Raw genomic sequence first — 17,224 nt, 5'->3', positions numbered from 1 at the left:
GGATAAGCGTGTTAATGCTTTGTCCACCCTAGGGGAGGATTCCCATCGTAACCTATCCGTTGATGGGAAAGGATACGCCATAAGAATCCTTTTGGAAATCTGCAGTCTTTTATCTGGAGATTTCCAAGCTTTTTCACATAACTCGTTCAGCTCGTGTGAGGGGGGAAAGGTTACCTCAGGCTTCTTTCCCTTGTACATATGTACCCTCTTGTCAGCGACAGGGGGTTACTCTGTGATGTGCAAAACATTTTTTATTGCCATAATCATAAATCGAATGGATTTTGCCAATTTTGGCTGTAACTTTGCATCATCGTAATCGACACTGGAGTCAGAATCCGTGTCGGTATCTGTGTCAACAAACTGGGATAGTGGGCGCTTATGAGACCCTGACAGTCCCTGCAACATAGGATCAGGCATGGGTTGAGACCCTGACTGTCCCAAAGCTTCTGCCTTGTCTAATCTTTTGTGCAATGAGTTTACACTAGCATTTAAAACATTCCACATATCCATCCAATCAGCTGTCGGCGGAGACACCACATTCATTTGCTCCCGCTCCTCTCTAATATAGCCTTCTTCCTCAGACATGTCGACACACGTGTACCGACACACCACACACACAGGGAATGCTTTTTCTGAAGACAGTTTCCCCACAAGGCCCCTTGGAGAGACAGAGAGGGAGTATGCCAGCACACACCCCAGCGCTATATAACCCAGGAATACACAGTAACTTAATGTTTGCCCAGTAGTGCTGCTGTATGTAATTTGCGAATTATGTGCCCCCCCCCCTCTTTTCAACCCTCTTGTCTAACGTGGTATAAGCAGGGTAGAGTCCGGGGAGCTTCCTCTCAGCGGTGCTGTGGAGAAAAAATGGCGCTGGTGAGTGCTGAGGGAGAAGCCCCGCCCCCTCGGAGGCGGGCTTCTGTCCCGCTTAAACTGTAAAATTGGTGGGGGCTCATACATATATACAGTGCCCAGCTGTATATATGTTATATTTTTGCGAAAGAGGTTTATATTGCTGCCCAGGGCGCCCCCCCTGCGCCCTGCACCCTTACAGTGACCGGAGTATGTGAGGTGTATGGGAGCAAAGGCACACAGCTGCAGTGCTGTGCGTTACCTCAGTGAAGATCATGAAGTCTTCTGCCGCCTCTGAAGTCTTCTTTTCTTCTCATACTCACCCGGCTTCTATCTTCCGGCTCTGCGAGGGGGACGGAGGCGCGGCTCTGGGACGGACGGCGAGGGTGAGATCCTGCGTACCAATCCCTCTGGAGCTAATGGTGTCCAGTAGCCTAAGAAGCAGGACCTTGCAACTCAGAGAGTAGGGCTGCTTCTCTCCCCTCAGTCCCTCGATGAGGGAGTCTGTTGCCAGCAGTGCTCCCTGAAAATTAAAAACCTAACAAAATACTTTCTGTCAGAAAGCTCAGGAGAGCTCCTGAAAAGCACCCAGTCTCCACTGGGCACAGTATCAAACTGAGGTCTGGAGGAGGGGCATAGAGGGAGGAGCCAGTGCACACCCAGAACTAAAGTCTTTCTTAAAGTGCCCATGTCTCCTACGGAGCCCGTCTATCCCCATGGTCCTTACGGAGTCCCCAGCATCCTCTAGGACTTTAGAGAAAATAGGATTTTAATACCTACTGGTAAATCCTTTTCTCTTAGTCCGTAGAGGATGCTGGGCACCCGTCCCAGTGCGTACTGTGTCTGCAGTTATTAAATGGCCCTTAACTCCAGAACATTTATGTGGAGACAACTTTCCTGACTTGACCATCTTCCTTGGATGTTTTCCCCCTGTGTGACCGCTCTTCAGCCTCGGAGGGTTGCATCCGTGGTCCCTAGGATCCCATCCTGGATCCCAAACCATCGCCCCTCTAGGTGGTGAGAACTGTGCAGCCACCAATGGAGTGAGATTCTGGTCTTGGAAGACAGGATTATCCTCCGGTGCATGTGTAGGTGGGATCCGGACCACTTGTCCAACAGGTCCCACTGGAACACTCTGGCATGGAGCCTGCCAAACTGAATGGCCTCGTTAGCCGCAACCATCTTCCCCAGCAACCGAATGCATTGATGGATTAACACTCTTGCTGGTTTCAGAATTTGTTTGACCAGACTCTGGATCTCCAGAGCCATTCCACTAGAAGAAAACCTCTTCTGTGTCCAGTATCACTCCCAAAAACAACAACCGCGTCATTAGGACCAACTGCGATTTTGGCAAGTTTAGGAGCCAACCATGTTGTTAAAGAACTGTCAGGGAGAGTAGATGTTTTGCACCAACTGGTACCTGGATCTCGCCTTTATCAGGAGATCATCCAAGTACGGGATAATTGTGACTCCTTGCTTGCGAAGGAGAACCATCATTTCCGCCATCACCCTGGTGAAAATCCTCGGAGCCGTGGACAGACCAAACGGCAACGTCTGAAATTGGTAATGACAATCCTGAATTGCAAACCTCAGGTAGCTTGATGCAGTGGCTAAATGGGAACATGTAAGTTATGTCTACCAAAACCAGGAAATCTCCTTTATCCCCCGGACTGGAGATCACTACCCTGAGAGATTCCATCTTGAAATTGAATTTCTTTAGGTAGAAATTAAGGGATTTCAGATTTAAGATTGGTCTGACTGAGCCGTCCGGCTTCGGGACCATGAAGAGGCTTGAATAAAAACCTTCTCCCTGCTGACTAAGGCTGATTTGAACAATCGGTGAGGGGGAACTTCTTGAAACCCCAGTTTGCACCCTTGGGACACTATTTGTAAAACCCACGAGTCCAGGTCCGAATGAATCCAGAACTGACTGAAGAGTTTTAGACGTGCCCCCCAGTGGTGGAACTAGCAAGCAGTGGGCCCATGTGCGACAAAATGGCTTGGGCCCCCCCCCCATCCCTTCCCATCCAAGTCCACCCCCTCACCCCTGGAGAGGATCTGGTTAGGGGGGCCTGCTCAGGGAAGTGGATACCTAGCAACAGTGCCGTAACTAGACATTTTAGCAGTGTGTGCAAGAAACGGCATTGGAGCCCCACCCCTGCATGCAAAACAGGGGCAGTGCGCGCCGTAGGCGCGCGCAAAAAAACATAGTGGCGTGGCTTCGTGGTTAAGGGGTGTGGCCACAAAATAATACCAATTCATAAAACGGTGCACAGTAGTCTCCATTATTCAAATTACGCCGCACAGTAGCACCACTACACCAGGTAGAGACCCTTTTACACCTTACGGCGGACAAATTCCTCTTTTTACACATTACAGCAGACAGCGTCCTCTTTTTACACATTACAGCAGACAGCGTCCCCTTTTTACACATTACGGCAGACAGCATCCCCCTTTTTTACACAACGGCAGACAGCGTGCCCTTGTTACACATAGCGGCAGAGAGCGTACATTTTTTTCACATAACGGCAGACAGCCTGCCCTTGTTAAACATAGCGGCAGACAGCGTACACTTTTTACACATAACGGCAGACAGCCTGCCCTTGTTAAACATAGCGGCAGACAGCGTACACTTTTTTCACATAACAGCAGTCAGCCTGCCCTTGTTACACATAATGGCAGACATCGTACACTTTTTACACATTACAGCAGACAGCTTGCCCTTGTTACACATTACAGCAGACAGCTTGCCCTTGTTACACATTATGGCAGACAGCGTGCCCTTGTTACACATTACGGCAGACAGCATCCCCCTTGTTACACATTACGGCAGGCAGATTCCCCCTTGTTACACATTGCGGCAAGCAGATTCCCCTTTTTACACATTGCGGCAAGCAGCTTCCCCCTTTTTACACATTGCGGCAGGCAGATTCCCCCTTTTTACACATTGCGGCAGGCAGTCCCCCTTTTTACACATAGCTGCAGGCAGATTCCCCATTTTTACACATAGCGGCAGGCAGATTCCCCCTTTTTACACATTGCGGCAGGCAGTCCACCTTTTTACACATAGCTGCAGGCAGATTCCCCCTTTTAACACATAGCTGCAGGCAGATTCCCCCCTTTTACACATAGCTGCAGGCAGATTCCCCCTTTTTACACATAGCGGCAGGCAGATTCCCCCTTTTTACACATAGCGGCAGGCAGATTCCCCCTTTTTACACATAGCGGCAGGCAGATTCCCCCTTTTTACACATAGCGGCAGGCAGTCCCAACAAAGAAAGAAAGAGACGAAAGAAAGAAAGAAAGAAAGAAAGAAAGAAAGAAAGAAAGAAAGAAAGAAAGAAAGAAAGAAAGAAGAATTATACTTACCCTCTCCGCCGGCTCAGGCTCCTCATGCAGCTTGACGATTCCCGGGCAGTAGAGAAGGAGGAGGAGGGAGGTGGAGGAGGGAGCCGCAGCAGCGCTGTCTTATTGGTGGAGGCGCTGCTGCTGCTGCCCCTCTGCTTCACTATAGGCTGTTCTCGGAAGACAGCCTATAGTGAAGCAGAGGGGCAGCAGCAGCAGCGCCTCCACCAGTAACAAAGCGCTGCTGCGGCTCCTTCCTTCACCTCCCTCCTCCTCCTCCTCCCGCCCGTGCCGCTGCTCCTCTCATCTCCAAGCGACCCTCCTCCCTCTTCGTGTGTTACAGAGGCGGCAGCGTGTCTGGTGCTGCGGCTGCTGCCCGTAGTGCCCTGGCCTGATCTGTTCGTTACGACGGGCGGGCGGCGGGAGTCGCAGGACGCAGACCTGACGGGAGCGCTGGTGTGCGGCTGCGGCATGATACAATGAGTCATTGTGACTCATTGTAATGCCGGCGGCTGTGGGCCCTTGAGTGCGGCGGGGCCCCAGTGCAATGCACTGCCTGCCCTGCCAGTAGTTCCGCCCCTGGTGCCCCCCACTGGTGTGGGCTCCTGCAAGAGAGCCCCAGCGTCATGCAGTGGATTTGGCAGAAGCAGAGGACTCTGCTCCTGCGATCTTGAAGAGGCTTCTTGGAGTCAGCATCAGCATTCCCTTGGTGAATCCACAATGCCCTCCTATCCGAGACTGCCATGAAATTGGCCCGTGAGCACTTGTGCCCGGTGTAGGATTTTTAAATATGTGTAGTTTACTGTATGCAAGGGTTTAAAACCTTTTAGGAACTGAGATCTAAGGTGTATTACATGTAGTTTAAAAAAAACAAAAAAGGTTTATTTTATGGCAGTAGTTTCCAAACTGGGGTTCTTGCACTGGTAGCATAGTTTGGTGGTCCAGGACCAATTAAAATTATTTATACTTTATTAAATTGGCAAAACCATTCCCTCACAACATAACTGAACCTGAGGATGACATGCTATAAACACAATTTACTTAATTTTATATTTTTTTCTGAATTTCTCAATAAAAAAAACTTTGGCCTAGGGGTGCCGTGAAACAAATTTTGATACTATTTATTTATATAGTGCTCTTTCTCCAACAGGACTTGAGATATGGCTTCTGGAACTGAACACAGGATTCTAAATGAGGCTGTACCAAGGACCTATACAGTGGCATTACAGGTTGAGTATCCCTTATCCAAAATGCTTGGGACCAGAGGAATTTTGGATATCGGATTTTTCTGTATTTTGGAATAATTGCATACCATAACGAGATATTATGGTGATGGGACCTAAATCTAAGCACAGAATGCATTTATGTTTCATATATACCATATACACACAGCCTGAAGGTCATTTTAGCCAATATTTTTTATAACTTTGTGCATTAAACAAAGTGTGTGTACATTCACAGAATTCATTTATGTGTCATATACACCTTATACACACAGTCTGAAGTTCATTTAATACAATATTTTTAATAACTTTGAGTATTAAACAAAGTTTGTGTACACTGAGCCATCAAAAAACAAAGGTTTCACTATCTCAGTCTCACTCAAAAAAGTCCGTATTTCGGAATATTCCGTATTTCGGAATATTTGGATATGGGATACTCAACCTGTATTACTTTTTTCTGCTACTGGTTCTTTACCTATGCAAACAAGCATCTGACTTGCCTTTCCTATTGCTTTGTTACATTGCTCACCTGAAATAGTAATACTTAGATAGCTTTCCTCTTGCCATTATAATGCCCTTAATATTATAGTTAGCCTTTGTATTTTTGAGACGTGTATGATTTTGCATTTTTTGGCATTAAATGTTGCCATGTTCTTGACCATTCCTCTAGTCCAGGGGCGGAACTGCCAGAGACAACGGAGTCAGTTGCCGCCGGGCTCCAGCCCTAAAGGGGCTTCCTCCATTGCCCTCCGGCTGTTACGTGCCCTTCCTACTAAATAGACAAAGGCGCTACCAGCAGGGTCTCGCAGTTTGTACATTCCATGCCGTAACACCCTTCTTTCCACCTTTTTCAAGACCCAGCCCAGCAGCCTCGCCGCTGCCACCACCGCTAGCTGCAGCACTGCCAGCGGTGGGGTGCCCCTGCTTCTTCTCACACCACAGATAGCTGGGCAGCACTGCAACTGCCTGCCTGATTGCTCCGCCCCCTTCCGGCTCCCAAGCACCTCTGCTGCCCAGTGATCCAGGAGCCTGCTGCTAGGAAGAAGTGGCCGAGCTTCAGCAAGCGAGTCTGGACACTGGCGGAGGAAGTCATGATAACCAGATAATGGGGAGTGGAGAGCCAGTTCCAAGGTAATACTTTATACAGCTGGTTGAGATCCTGGTCGGTGGATATGGATTCCAAGAAAACCCTGGAGGTGCTTCCTTTCAAGGGAGACACTCTCTTTGGAGAAGACCTCAATAAGATTGTAGCTGATCTAGAGATGAGCGGGTTCGGTTTCTCTGAATCCGAACCCGCCCGAACTTCATGGTTTTTTTCACGGGTCCGAGCAGACTCGGATCCTCCCGCCTTGCTCGGTTAACCCGAGCGCGCCCGAACGTCATCATGACGCTGTCGGATTCTCGCGAGACTCGGATTCTATATAAGGAGCCGCGCGTCGCCGCCATTTTCACACGTGCATTGAGATTGATAGGGAGAGGACGTGGCTGGCGTCCTCTCCATTTAGATTAGAAGAGAGAGAGAGAGAGAGAGATTGACCTGATTTACTGGAGCTTAGGAGTACTGTAGAAGTGTAGAGAGTGCAGAGTTTACTAGTGACTGACCACAGTGACCACCAGACAGTGCAGTTTTATTTAATATATCCGTTCTCTGCCTGAAAAAAACGATACACACAGTGACTCAGTCACATACCATTTCTGTGTGCACTGCTCAGCCCAGTGTGCTGCATCATCTATGTATATATATCTGACTGTGCTCAGCTCACACAGCTTATAATTGTGGGGGAGACTGGGGAGCACTGCAGTGCCAGTTATAGGTTATAGCAGGAGCCAGGAGTACATATTATATTAAAATTAAACAGTGCACACTTTTGCTGCAGGAGTGCCACTGCCAGTGTGACTGACCAGTGACCTGACCACACTGACCACCAGTATAGTTAGTAGTATACTATATTGTGATTGCCTGAAAAAGTTAAACACTCGTCGTGTGACTTCACTTGTGTGGTGTTTTTTTTTTTATTCTATAAAAAACTCATTCTGCTGACAGACAGTGTCCAGCAGGTCCGTCATTATATAATATATACCTGTCCGGCTGCAGTAGTGATATATATATATTTTTTATATCATTATTTATCATCCAGTCGCAGCAGACACAGTACGGTAGTTCACGGCTGTAGCTACCTCTGTGTCGGCACTCGGCAGTCCATCCATAAATGTATACCACCTACCCGTGGTTTTTTTTTCTTTCTTCTTTATACATACATACTACTACATCTCTTTATCAACCAGTCTATATTAGCAGCAGACACAGTACAGTACGGTAGTCCACGGCTGTAGCTACCTCTGTGTCGGCACTCGGCAGTCCGTCCATAATTGTATACCACCTACCCGTGGTTTTTTTTTCTTTCTTCTTTATACATACATACTACTACATCTCTTTATCAACCAGTCTATATTAGCAGCAGACACAGTACAGTACGGTAGTTCACGGCTGTAGCTACCTCTGTGTCGGCACTCGGCAGTCCGTCCATAATTGTATACCACCTACCCGAGATTTTTTTTTCTTTCTTCTTTATACATACATACTACTACATCTCTTTATCAACCAGTCTATATTAGCAGCAGACACAGTACAGTACGGTAGTCCACGGCTGTAGCTACCTCTGTGTCGGCACTCGGCAGTCCGTCCATAATTGTATACCACCTACCCGTGGTTTTTTTTTCTTTCTTCTTTATACATACATACTACTACATCTCTTTATCAACCAGTCTATATTAGCAGCAGACACAGTACAGTACGGTAGTTCACGGCTGTAGCTACCTCTGTGTCGGCACTCGGCAGTCCGTCCATAATTGTATACCACCTACCCGAGGTTTTTTTTTCTTTCTTCTTTATACATACATACTACTACATCTCTTTATCAACCAGTCTATATTAGCAGCAGACACAGTACAGTACGGTAGTCCACGGCTGTAGCTACCTCTGTGTCGGCACTCGGCAGTCCGTCCATAATTGTATACCACCTACCCGTGGTTTTTTTTTCTTTCTTCTTTATACATACATACTACTACATCTCTTTATCAACCAGTCTATATTAGCAGCAGACACAGTACAGTACGGTAGTTCACGGCTGTAGCTACCTCTGTGTCGGCACTCGGCAGTCCGTCCATAATTGTATACCACCTACCCGTGGTTTTTTTTTTCTTTCTTCTTTATACATACATACTACTACATCTCTTTATCAACCAGTCTATATTAGCAGCAGACACAGTACAGTACGGTAGTCCACGGCTGTAGCTACCTCTGTGTCGGCACTCGGCAGTCCGTCCATAATTGTATACCACCTACCCGTGGTTTTTTTTTCTTTCTTCTTTATACATACATACTACTACATCTCTTTATCAACCAGTCTATATTAGCAGCAGACACAGTACAGTACGGTAGTTCACGGCTGTAGCTACCTCTGTGTCGGCACTCGGCAGTCCGTCCATAATTGTATACCACCTACCCGAGGTTTTTTTTTCTTTCTTCTTTATACATACATACTACTACATCTCTTTATCAACCAGTCTATATTAGCAGCAGACACAGTACAGTACGGTAGTCCACGGCTGTAGCTACCTGTGTCGGCACTCGGCAGTCCGTCCATAATTGTATACCACCTACCCGTGGTTTTTTTTTCTTTCTTCTTTATACATACATACTACTACATCTCTTTATCAACCAGTCTATATTAGCAGCAGACACAGTACAGTACGGTAGTTCACGGCTGTAGCTACCTCTGTGTCGGCACTCGGCAGTCCGTCCATAATTGTATACCACCTACCCGAGGTTTTTTTTTCTTTCTTCTTTATACATACATACTACTACATCTCTTTATCAACCTGTCTATATTAGCAGCAGACACAGTACAGTACGGTAGTCCACGGCTGTAGCTACCTCTGTGTCGGCACTCGGCAGTCCGTCCATAATTGTATACCACCTACCCGTGGTTTTTTTTTCTTTCTTCTTTATACATACATACTACTACATCTCTTTATCAACCAGTCTATATTAGAAGCAGACACAGTACAGTACGGTAGTTCACGGCTGTAGCTACCTCTGTGTCGGCACTCGGCAGTCCGTCCATAATTGTATACCACCTACCCGTGGTTTTTTTTTCTTTCTTCTTTATACATACATACTACTACATCTCTTTATCAACCAGTCTATATTAGCAGCAGACACAGAACAGTACGGTAGTCCACGGCTGTAGCTACCTCTGTGTCGGCACTCGGCAGTCCCTCCATAATTGTATACCACCTACCCGAGGTTTTATTTTCTTTCTTCTTTATACATACATACTACTACATCTCTTTATCAACCAGTCTATATTAGCAGCAGACACAGTACAGTACGGTAGTTCACGGCTGTAGCTACCTCTGTGTCGGCACTCGGCAGTCCGTCCATAATTGTATACTAGTATCCATCCATCTCCATTGTTTACCTGAGGTGCCTTTTAGTTGTGCCTATTAAAATATGGAGAACAAAAATGTTGAGGTTCCAAAATTAGGGAAAGATCAAGATCCACTTCCACCTCATGCTGAAGCTGCTGCCACTAGTCATGGCCGAGACGATGAAATGCCAGCAACGTCGTCTGCCAAGGCCGATGCCCAATGTCATAGTACAGAGCATGTCAAATCCAAAACACCAAATATCAGTAAAAAAAGGACTCCAAAACCTAAAATAAAATTGTCGGAGGAGAAGCGTAAACTTGCCAATATGCCATTTACCACACGGAGTGGCAAGGAACGGCTGAGGCCCTGGCCTATGTTCATGGCTAGTGGTTCAGCTTCACATGAGGATGGAGGCACTCAGCCTCTCGCTAGAAAAATGAAAAGACTCAAGCTGGCAAAAGCAGTAGCACCGCAAAGAACTGTGCGTTCTTCGAAATCCCAAATCCACAAGGAGAGTCCAATTGTGTCGGTTGCGATGCCTGACCTTCCCAACACTGGACGTGAAGAGCATGCGCCTTCCACCATTTGCACGCCCCCTGCAAGTGCTGGAAGGAGCACCCGCAGTCCAGTTCCTGATAGTCAGATTGAAGATGTCAGTGTTGAAGTACACCAGGATGAGGAGGATATGGGTGTTGCTGGCGCTGGGGAGGAAATTGACCAGGAGGATTCTGATGGTGAGGTGGTTTGTTTAAGTCAGGCACCCGGGGAGACACCTGTTGTCCGTGGGAGGAATATGGCCGTTGACATGCCTGGTGAAAATACCAAAAAAATCAGCTCTTCGGTGTGGAGGTATTTCAACAGAAATGCGGACAACAGGTGTCAAGCCGTGTGTTCCCTTTGTCAAGCTGTAATAAGTAGGGGTAAGGACGTTAACCACCTCGGAACATCCTCCCTTATACGTCACCTGCAGCGCATTCATAATAAGTCAGTGACTAGTTCAAAAACTTTGGGTGACAGCGGAAGCAGTCCACTGACCAGTAAATCCCTTCCTCTTGTAACCAAGCTCACGCAAACCACCCCACCAACTCCCTCAGTGTCAATTTCCTCCTTCCCCAGGAATGCCAATAGTCCTGCAGGCCATGTAACTGGCAATTCTGATGATTCCTCTCCTGCCTGGGATTCCTCCGATGCATCCTTGCGTGTAACGCCTACTGCTGCTGGCGCTGCTGTTGTTGCTGCTGGGAGTCGATGGTCATCCCAGAGGGGAAGTCGTAAGACCACTTTTACTACTTCCACCAAGCAATTGACTGTCCAACAGTCCTTTGCGAGGAAGATGAAATATCACAGCAGTCATCCTACTGCAAAGCAGATAACTGAGGCCTTGGCATCCTGGGTGGTGAGAAACGTGGTTCCGGTATCCATCATTACTGCAGAGCCAACTAGAGACTTGTTGGAGGTACTGTGTCCCCGGTACCAAATACCATCTAGGTTCCATTTCTCTAGGCAGGCGATACCGAAAATGTACACAGACCTCAGAAAAAGAGTCACCAGTGTCCTAAAAAATGCAGCTGTACCCAATGTCCACTTAACCACGGACATGTGGACAAGTGGAGCAGGGCAGGGTCAGGACTATATGACTGTGACAGCCCACTGGGTAGATGTATGGACTCCCGCCGCAAGAACAGCAGCGGCGGCACCAGTAGCAGCATCTCGCAAACGCCAACTCTTTCCTAGGCAGGCTACGCTTTGTATCACCGGTTTCCAGAATACGCACACAGCTGAAAACCTCTTACGGCAACTGAGGAAGATCATCGCGGAATGGCTTACCCCAATTGGACTCTCCTGTGGATTTGTGGCATCGGACAACGCCAGCAATATTGTGTGTGCATTAAATATGGGCAAATTCCAGCACGTCCCATGTTTTGCACATACCTTGAATTTGGTGGTGCAGAATTATTTAAAAAACGACAGGGGCGTGCAAGAGATGCTGTCGGTGGCCAGAAGAATTGCGGGACACTTTCGGCGTACAGGCACCACGTACAGAAGACTGGAGCACCACCAAAAACTACTGAACCTGCCCTGCCATCATCTGAAGCAAGAAGTGGTAACGAGGTGGAATTCAACCCTCTATATGCTTCAGAGGTTGGAGGAGCAGCAAAAGGCCATTCAAGCCTATACAATTGAGCACGATATAGGAGGTGGAATGCACCTGTCTCAAGCGCAGTGGAGAATGATTTCAACGTTGTGCAAGGTTCTGCTGCCCTTTGAACTTGCCACACGTGAAGTCAGTTCAGACACTGCCAGCCTGAGTCAGGTCATTCCCCTCATCAGGCTTTTGCAGAAGAAGCTGGAGACATTGAAGGAGGAGCTAACACGGAGCGATTCCGCTAGGCATGTGGGACTTGTGGATGGAGCCCTTAATTCGCTTAACAAGGATTCACGGGTGGTCAATCTGTTGAAATCAGAGCACTACATTTTGGCCACCATGCTCGATCCTAGATTTAAAGCCTACCTTGGATCTCTCTTTCCGGCAGACACAAGTCTGCTGGGGTTGAAAGACCTGCTGGTGAGAAAATTGTCAAGTCAAGCGGAACGCGACCTGGCAACATCTCCTCCTTCACATTCTCCCGCAACTGGGGGTGCGAGGAAAAGGTTCAGAATTCCGAGCCCACCCGCTAGCGGTGATGCAGGGCAGTCTGGAGCGACTGCTGATGCTGACATCTGGTCCGGACTGAAGGACCTGACAACAATTACGGACATGTCGTCTACTGTCACTGCATATGATGCTCTCCCCATTGAAAGAATGGTGGAGGATTATATGAGTGACCGCATCCAAGTAGGCACGTCACACAGTCCATACTTATACTGGCAGGAAAAAGAGGCAATTTGGAGGCCCTTGCACAAACTGGCTTTATTCTACCTAAGTTGCACTCCCACAAGTGTGTACTCCGAAAGAGTGTTTAGTGCCGCCGCTCACCTTGTCAGCAATCGGCGTACGAGGTTACATCCAGAAAATGTGGAGAAGATGATGTTCATTAAAATGAATTATAATCAATTCCTCCGCGGAGACATTGACCAGCAGCAATTGCCTCCACAAAGTACACAGGGAGCTGAGATGGTGGATTCCAGTGGGGACGAATTGATAATCTGTGAGGAGGGGGATGTACACGGTGATATATCGGAGGATGATGATGAGGTGGACATCTTGCCTCTGTAGAGCCAGTTTGTGCAAGGAGAGATTAATTGCTTCTTTTTTGGGGGGGGTCCAAACCAACCGGTCATATCAGTCACAGTCTTGTGGCAGACCCAGTCACTGAAATGATGGGTTGGTTAAAGTGTGCATGTCCTGTTTTGTTTATACAACATAAGGGTGGGTGGGAGGGCCCAAGGACAATTCCATCTTGCACCTCTTTTTTCTTTTATTTTTCTTTGCGTCATGTGCTGTTTGGGGAGGGTTTTTTGGAAGGGACATCCTGCGTGACACTGCAGTGCCACTCCTAAATGGGCCCGGTGTTTGTGTCGGCCACTACGGTCGCTAATCTTACTCACACAGCTACCTCATTGCGCCTCTTTTTTTCTTTGCGTCATGTGCTGTTTGGGGAGGGTTTTTTGGAAGGGACATCCTACGTGACACTGCAGTGCCACTCCTAGATGGGCCCGGTGTTTGTGTCGGCCACTAGGGTCGCTAATCTTACTCACACAGCTACCTCATTGCGCCTCTTTTTTTCTTTGCGTCATGTGCTGTTTGGGGAGGGTTTTTTGGAAGGGACATCCTGCGTGACACTGCAGTGCCACTCCTAAATGGGCCCGGTGTTTGTGTCGGCCACTACGGTCGCTAATCTTACTCACACAGCTACCTCATTGCGCCTCTTTTTTTCTTTGCGTCATGTGCTGTTTGGGGAGTGTTTTTTGGAAGGGCCATCCTGCGTGACACTGCAGTGCCACTCCTAAATGGGCCCGGTGTTTGTGTCGGCCACTAGGGTCGCTTATCTTACTCACACAGTAAGCTACCTCATTGCGCCTCTTTTTTTCTTTGCGTCATGTGCTGTTTGGGGAGTGTTTTTTGGAAGGGCCATCCTGCGTGACACTGCAGTGCCACTCCTAGATGGGCCCGGTGTTTGTGTCAGCCACTAGGGTCGCTAATCTTACTCACACAGCTACCTCATTGCGCCTCTTTTTTTCTTTGCGTCATGTGCTGTTTGGGGAGGGTTTTTTGGAAGGGACATCCTGCGTGACACTGCAGTGCCACTCCTAGATGGGCCAGGTGTTTGTGTCGGCCACTAGGGTCGCTTAGCTTAGTCATCCAGCGACCTCGGTGCAAATTTTAGGACTAAAAATAATATTGTGAGGTGTGAGGTATTCAGAATAGACTGAAAATGAGTGGAAATTATGGTTTTTGAGGTTAATAATAATATGGGATCAAAATGACCCCCAAATTCTATGATTTAAGCTGTTTTTTAGGGTTTTTTGAAAAAAACACCCGAATCCAAAACACACCCGAATCCGACAAAAAAAATTCGGTGAGGTTTTGCCAAAACGCGGTCGAACCCAAAACACGGCCGCGGAACCGAACCCAAAACCAAAACACAAAACCCGAAAAATTTCAGGCGCTCATCACTAAGCTGATCTGGCTACTGCTAAAACAGCTTGCCTACCTAGTATGACTCCTACCACGCAGAAGGCTAAAGTACTTTCCCTTGGCCCTTTCATCCTCAAGGTAAAGCGTACCCAAGGTCAGGCATACCCAAAGCAAGCTCATGCTTCCAGACCTGCCAAGCCCAGACTGAAGCAAGCCTGGGCTGCCCATCAGCCTGCTTCCAAAACGGACAAGTCTGCCGCATGACGGTGCAGGCCTCCCTCTGGGGGATCCCAGCCCGACTTCTAGGTTTGGCATAATTCTAAGCTAGATAATTCTGTTTGGAGCTTACCTTGTACTTTGTGAAGAAATAATCAGCATTGTGGCTGAGCAGATACATGTAGTGTGTGGCTGCAAACTGCATGGATCTGCTGCGTTGTAATGCTGATACTTTTTTTTTCAAAGTACCAATAGCTTCATATAATGTTCACAATTTTTATGCAGGATCAAATAGCTCAATAGGTAGGGTGTTTGATTAGAATTCAACAGGTTATAGGTTTGAATCCTGGGTATGGTAGTTTGAGATGTGTTATTTAATAAAGTATGTTGTTCTGACTGCCGGCATCCTATCACCTGGGATATCATACTAAATAAATGGAGTTGATCAATTTTTTTTTATTTTTTTTATAAACTAGGGACAATTTCCAGATACTTTTCTTTATAACTGAGATTGCCCCCTGGAACTTCACATCAGTTGACAACTATGCATGAGTGGGCAGTGCTTGCTCTGGATCTGCCCACCCATTTATGTGCCGTCATAAAAGAAAGCACAACTGACAGTTATCCTGGGCGTACACTACACAATTATCTGTCAGGCTATCTATCCAGTCTGGATGGATGGAATGAAAATCTGGTAATGTATAGGAGCATATGTCAATTAACCATTTGCTCCCAAACACTAGAAAAGTGGTCAAAAATGGTCATTACACAAATTGGTTAAACCCAAAATTTAACCAATTTGTTTAGGGGACCATTTTTGTCCATTTTCTAGTGTTTGAGAGTAAATCGTTGATGGTCATTTGCTCACATAGATAACCGGATTTCTATTCCAACCAGCCAGTGTTGGAGATATGGTCTGCCAGATTACATAATGCATACCAGAGCCATAACTAGACTTTTTGGTGCCCTGTGACAGATAATTATATGCCCCCCCCCCTCCCCATTTTTGCAATATGGACAAAAGGCGCATGCCTTGTGGGGAAGGGGCATAACAAGATTGGTCTCAGAGAAAGCACATGAGATATGAAGATATATCTAGTATACTTGACACTCAATGGTTTGTGGTATTGCCGGGGTGCCCTCCTTAAATGCATATACAGTCACACATGGCGTGTTTGTGCAAATGGCATATCAGCAGTCAGCACTAACTGGTGACATGCCATTTGTACAAGTAAGCCATGTGTGACTAATATATAAACATACTTTATTAAATAACACCTCAAACTATCATACCCAGGATTCAAACCTATAACCTGTTGAATTCTAATCAAATACCCTACCCATTGAGCTACTTGATCCTGCATCTATTCTAACCTCCAAAAACAGATTCAGTTGTATTTTCCAGCGTGTTTTGTTTGCGCCTTTGCAAATGTCTTACATCGACAAACTTATTTAGTACTATTTTGCAAATAGGGTTACATTGTCGCAACATTGTGTTCCCTAATTGCTTGATTTTTTTAAATGCAACAATTGATAAAGACACCTGATAATTGCTCTGTGGAGTCTTATTTTGTGTCTACTTCTTATCTACATTTAATTCCCTACCTCTAATCAAGGCATTTTTAAATGCTGGGGGCTGCCAGGACGTGAGGCCTACCTAGACTTTAGATCTGAATTTGAATGTACTTGTGAACTAACTTAATTTCCTACTTCTAAATTCATTCCTAAATTCACTACTTACATTAATCCTGTAGTTGGGCATTTTGAGCCTTCAATTGTGGGCATTGTTTTGTGTCCAGACCAGCAGCTGGTGGTGTGCATTTGCTGGAAAGGCATCGAAGACCTCCGATATGCTGCATCTCCTGATGTGTGTCTCCCTCAAGTGGCTGTCAGCAAATGCATGCTAGACACCCCATTCCAAGCTGATTGTGACATCACGGAACATGCATCATAGAACAGGCATGCTAGAATATGGGTCTTCAACCTGCGACCCTCCAGCTGCTGTGGAACTACATATACCAGCATGCCCTGCCTCAGTTTTAGCATACCTTAATAGCAAAACTGTGGCAGGGCATGCTGGGATGTGTAGTTTCACAGCAGCTGGAGAGCCACAGGATGAAGACCCATGTGCTAGAGCCAAGCCGCAGGTACATTGAATGCTAGCAAGCTGAATGTTTAAATCATTTTTGTTCCGCAGCATTCCAATGCGGAAGATTCCATGGAACCAGAGATTATTCCATTGAGAAGGACATGCTGCCTTGATGACTGCACTGTGCAAATTAAATCACGGAGCCAGTTCGCTTGTGGGTGGCTCTGGTGACTGGGTGGTTGGGTGGGCGGTGTGTCGGAGGTGGAGCACATGCAAATTAATGTGTATCATCCAGCTAGTGAGAGTGAAAACTCATGCAGGAGTGTGCCTGCTTGTCAGTGGGTTATGCACCTTGCCAGGCGTCAAATCTACATGGAGCAGCTGGAGGGGACAAGAGCAGGTTTGCAAAATATAGATAGAAGAGCATATATGCTGGCGCATTCTCCATGATTGTGTCAGCTTATGTTTTGGTGCACTGCACTTTCC

The sequence above is a fragment of the Pseudophryne corroboree genome, chromosome 3, assembly GCF_028390025.1.
Source record: "Pseudophryne corroboree isolate aPseCor3 chromosome 3, aPseCor3.hap2, whole genome shotgun sequence".
Taxonomy (NCBI): Eukaryota; Metazoa; Chordata; class Amphibia; order Anura; family Myobatrachidae; genus Pseudophryne; species Pseudophryne corroboree.
This window is presented reverse-complemented; position numbering follows the sequence as displayed.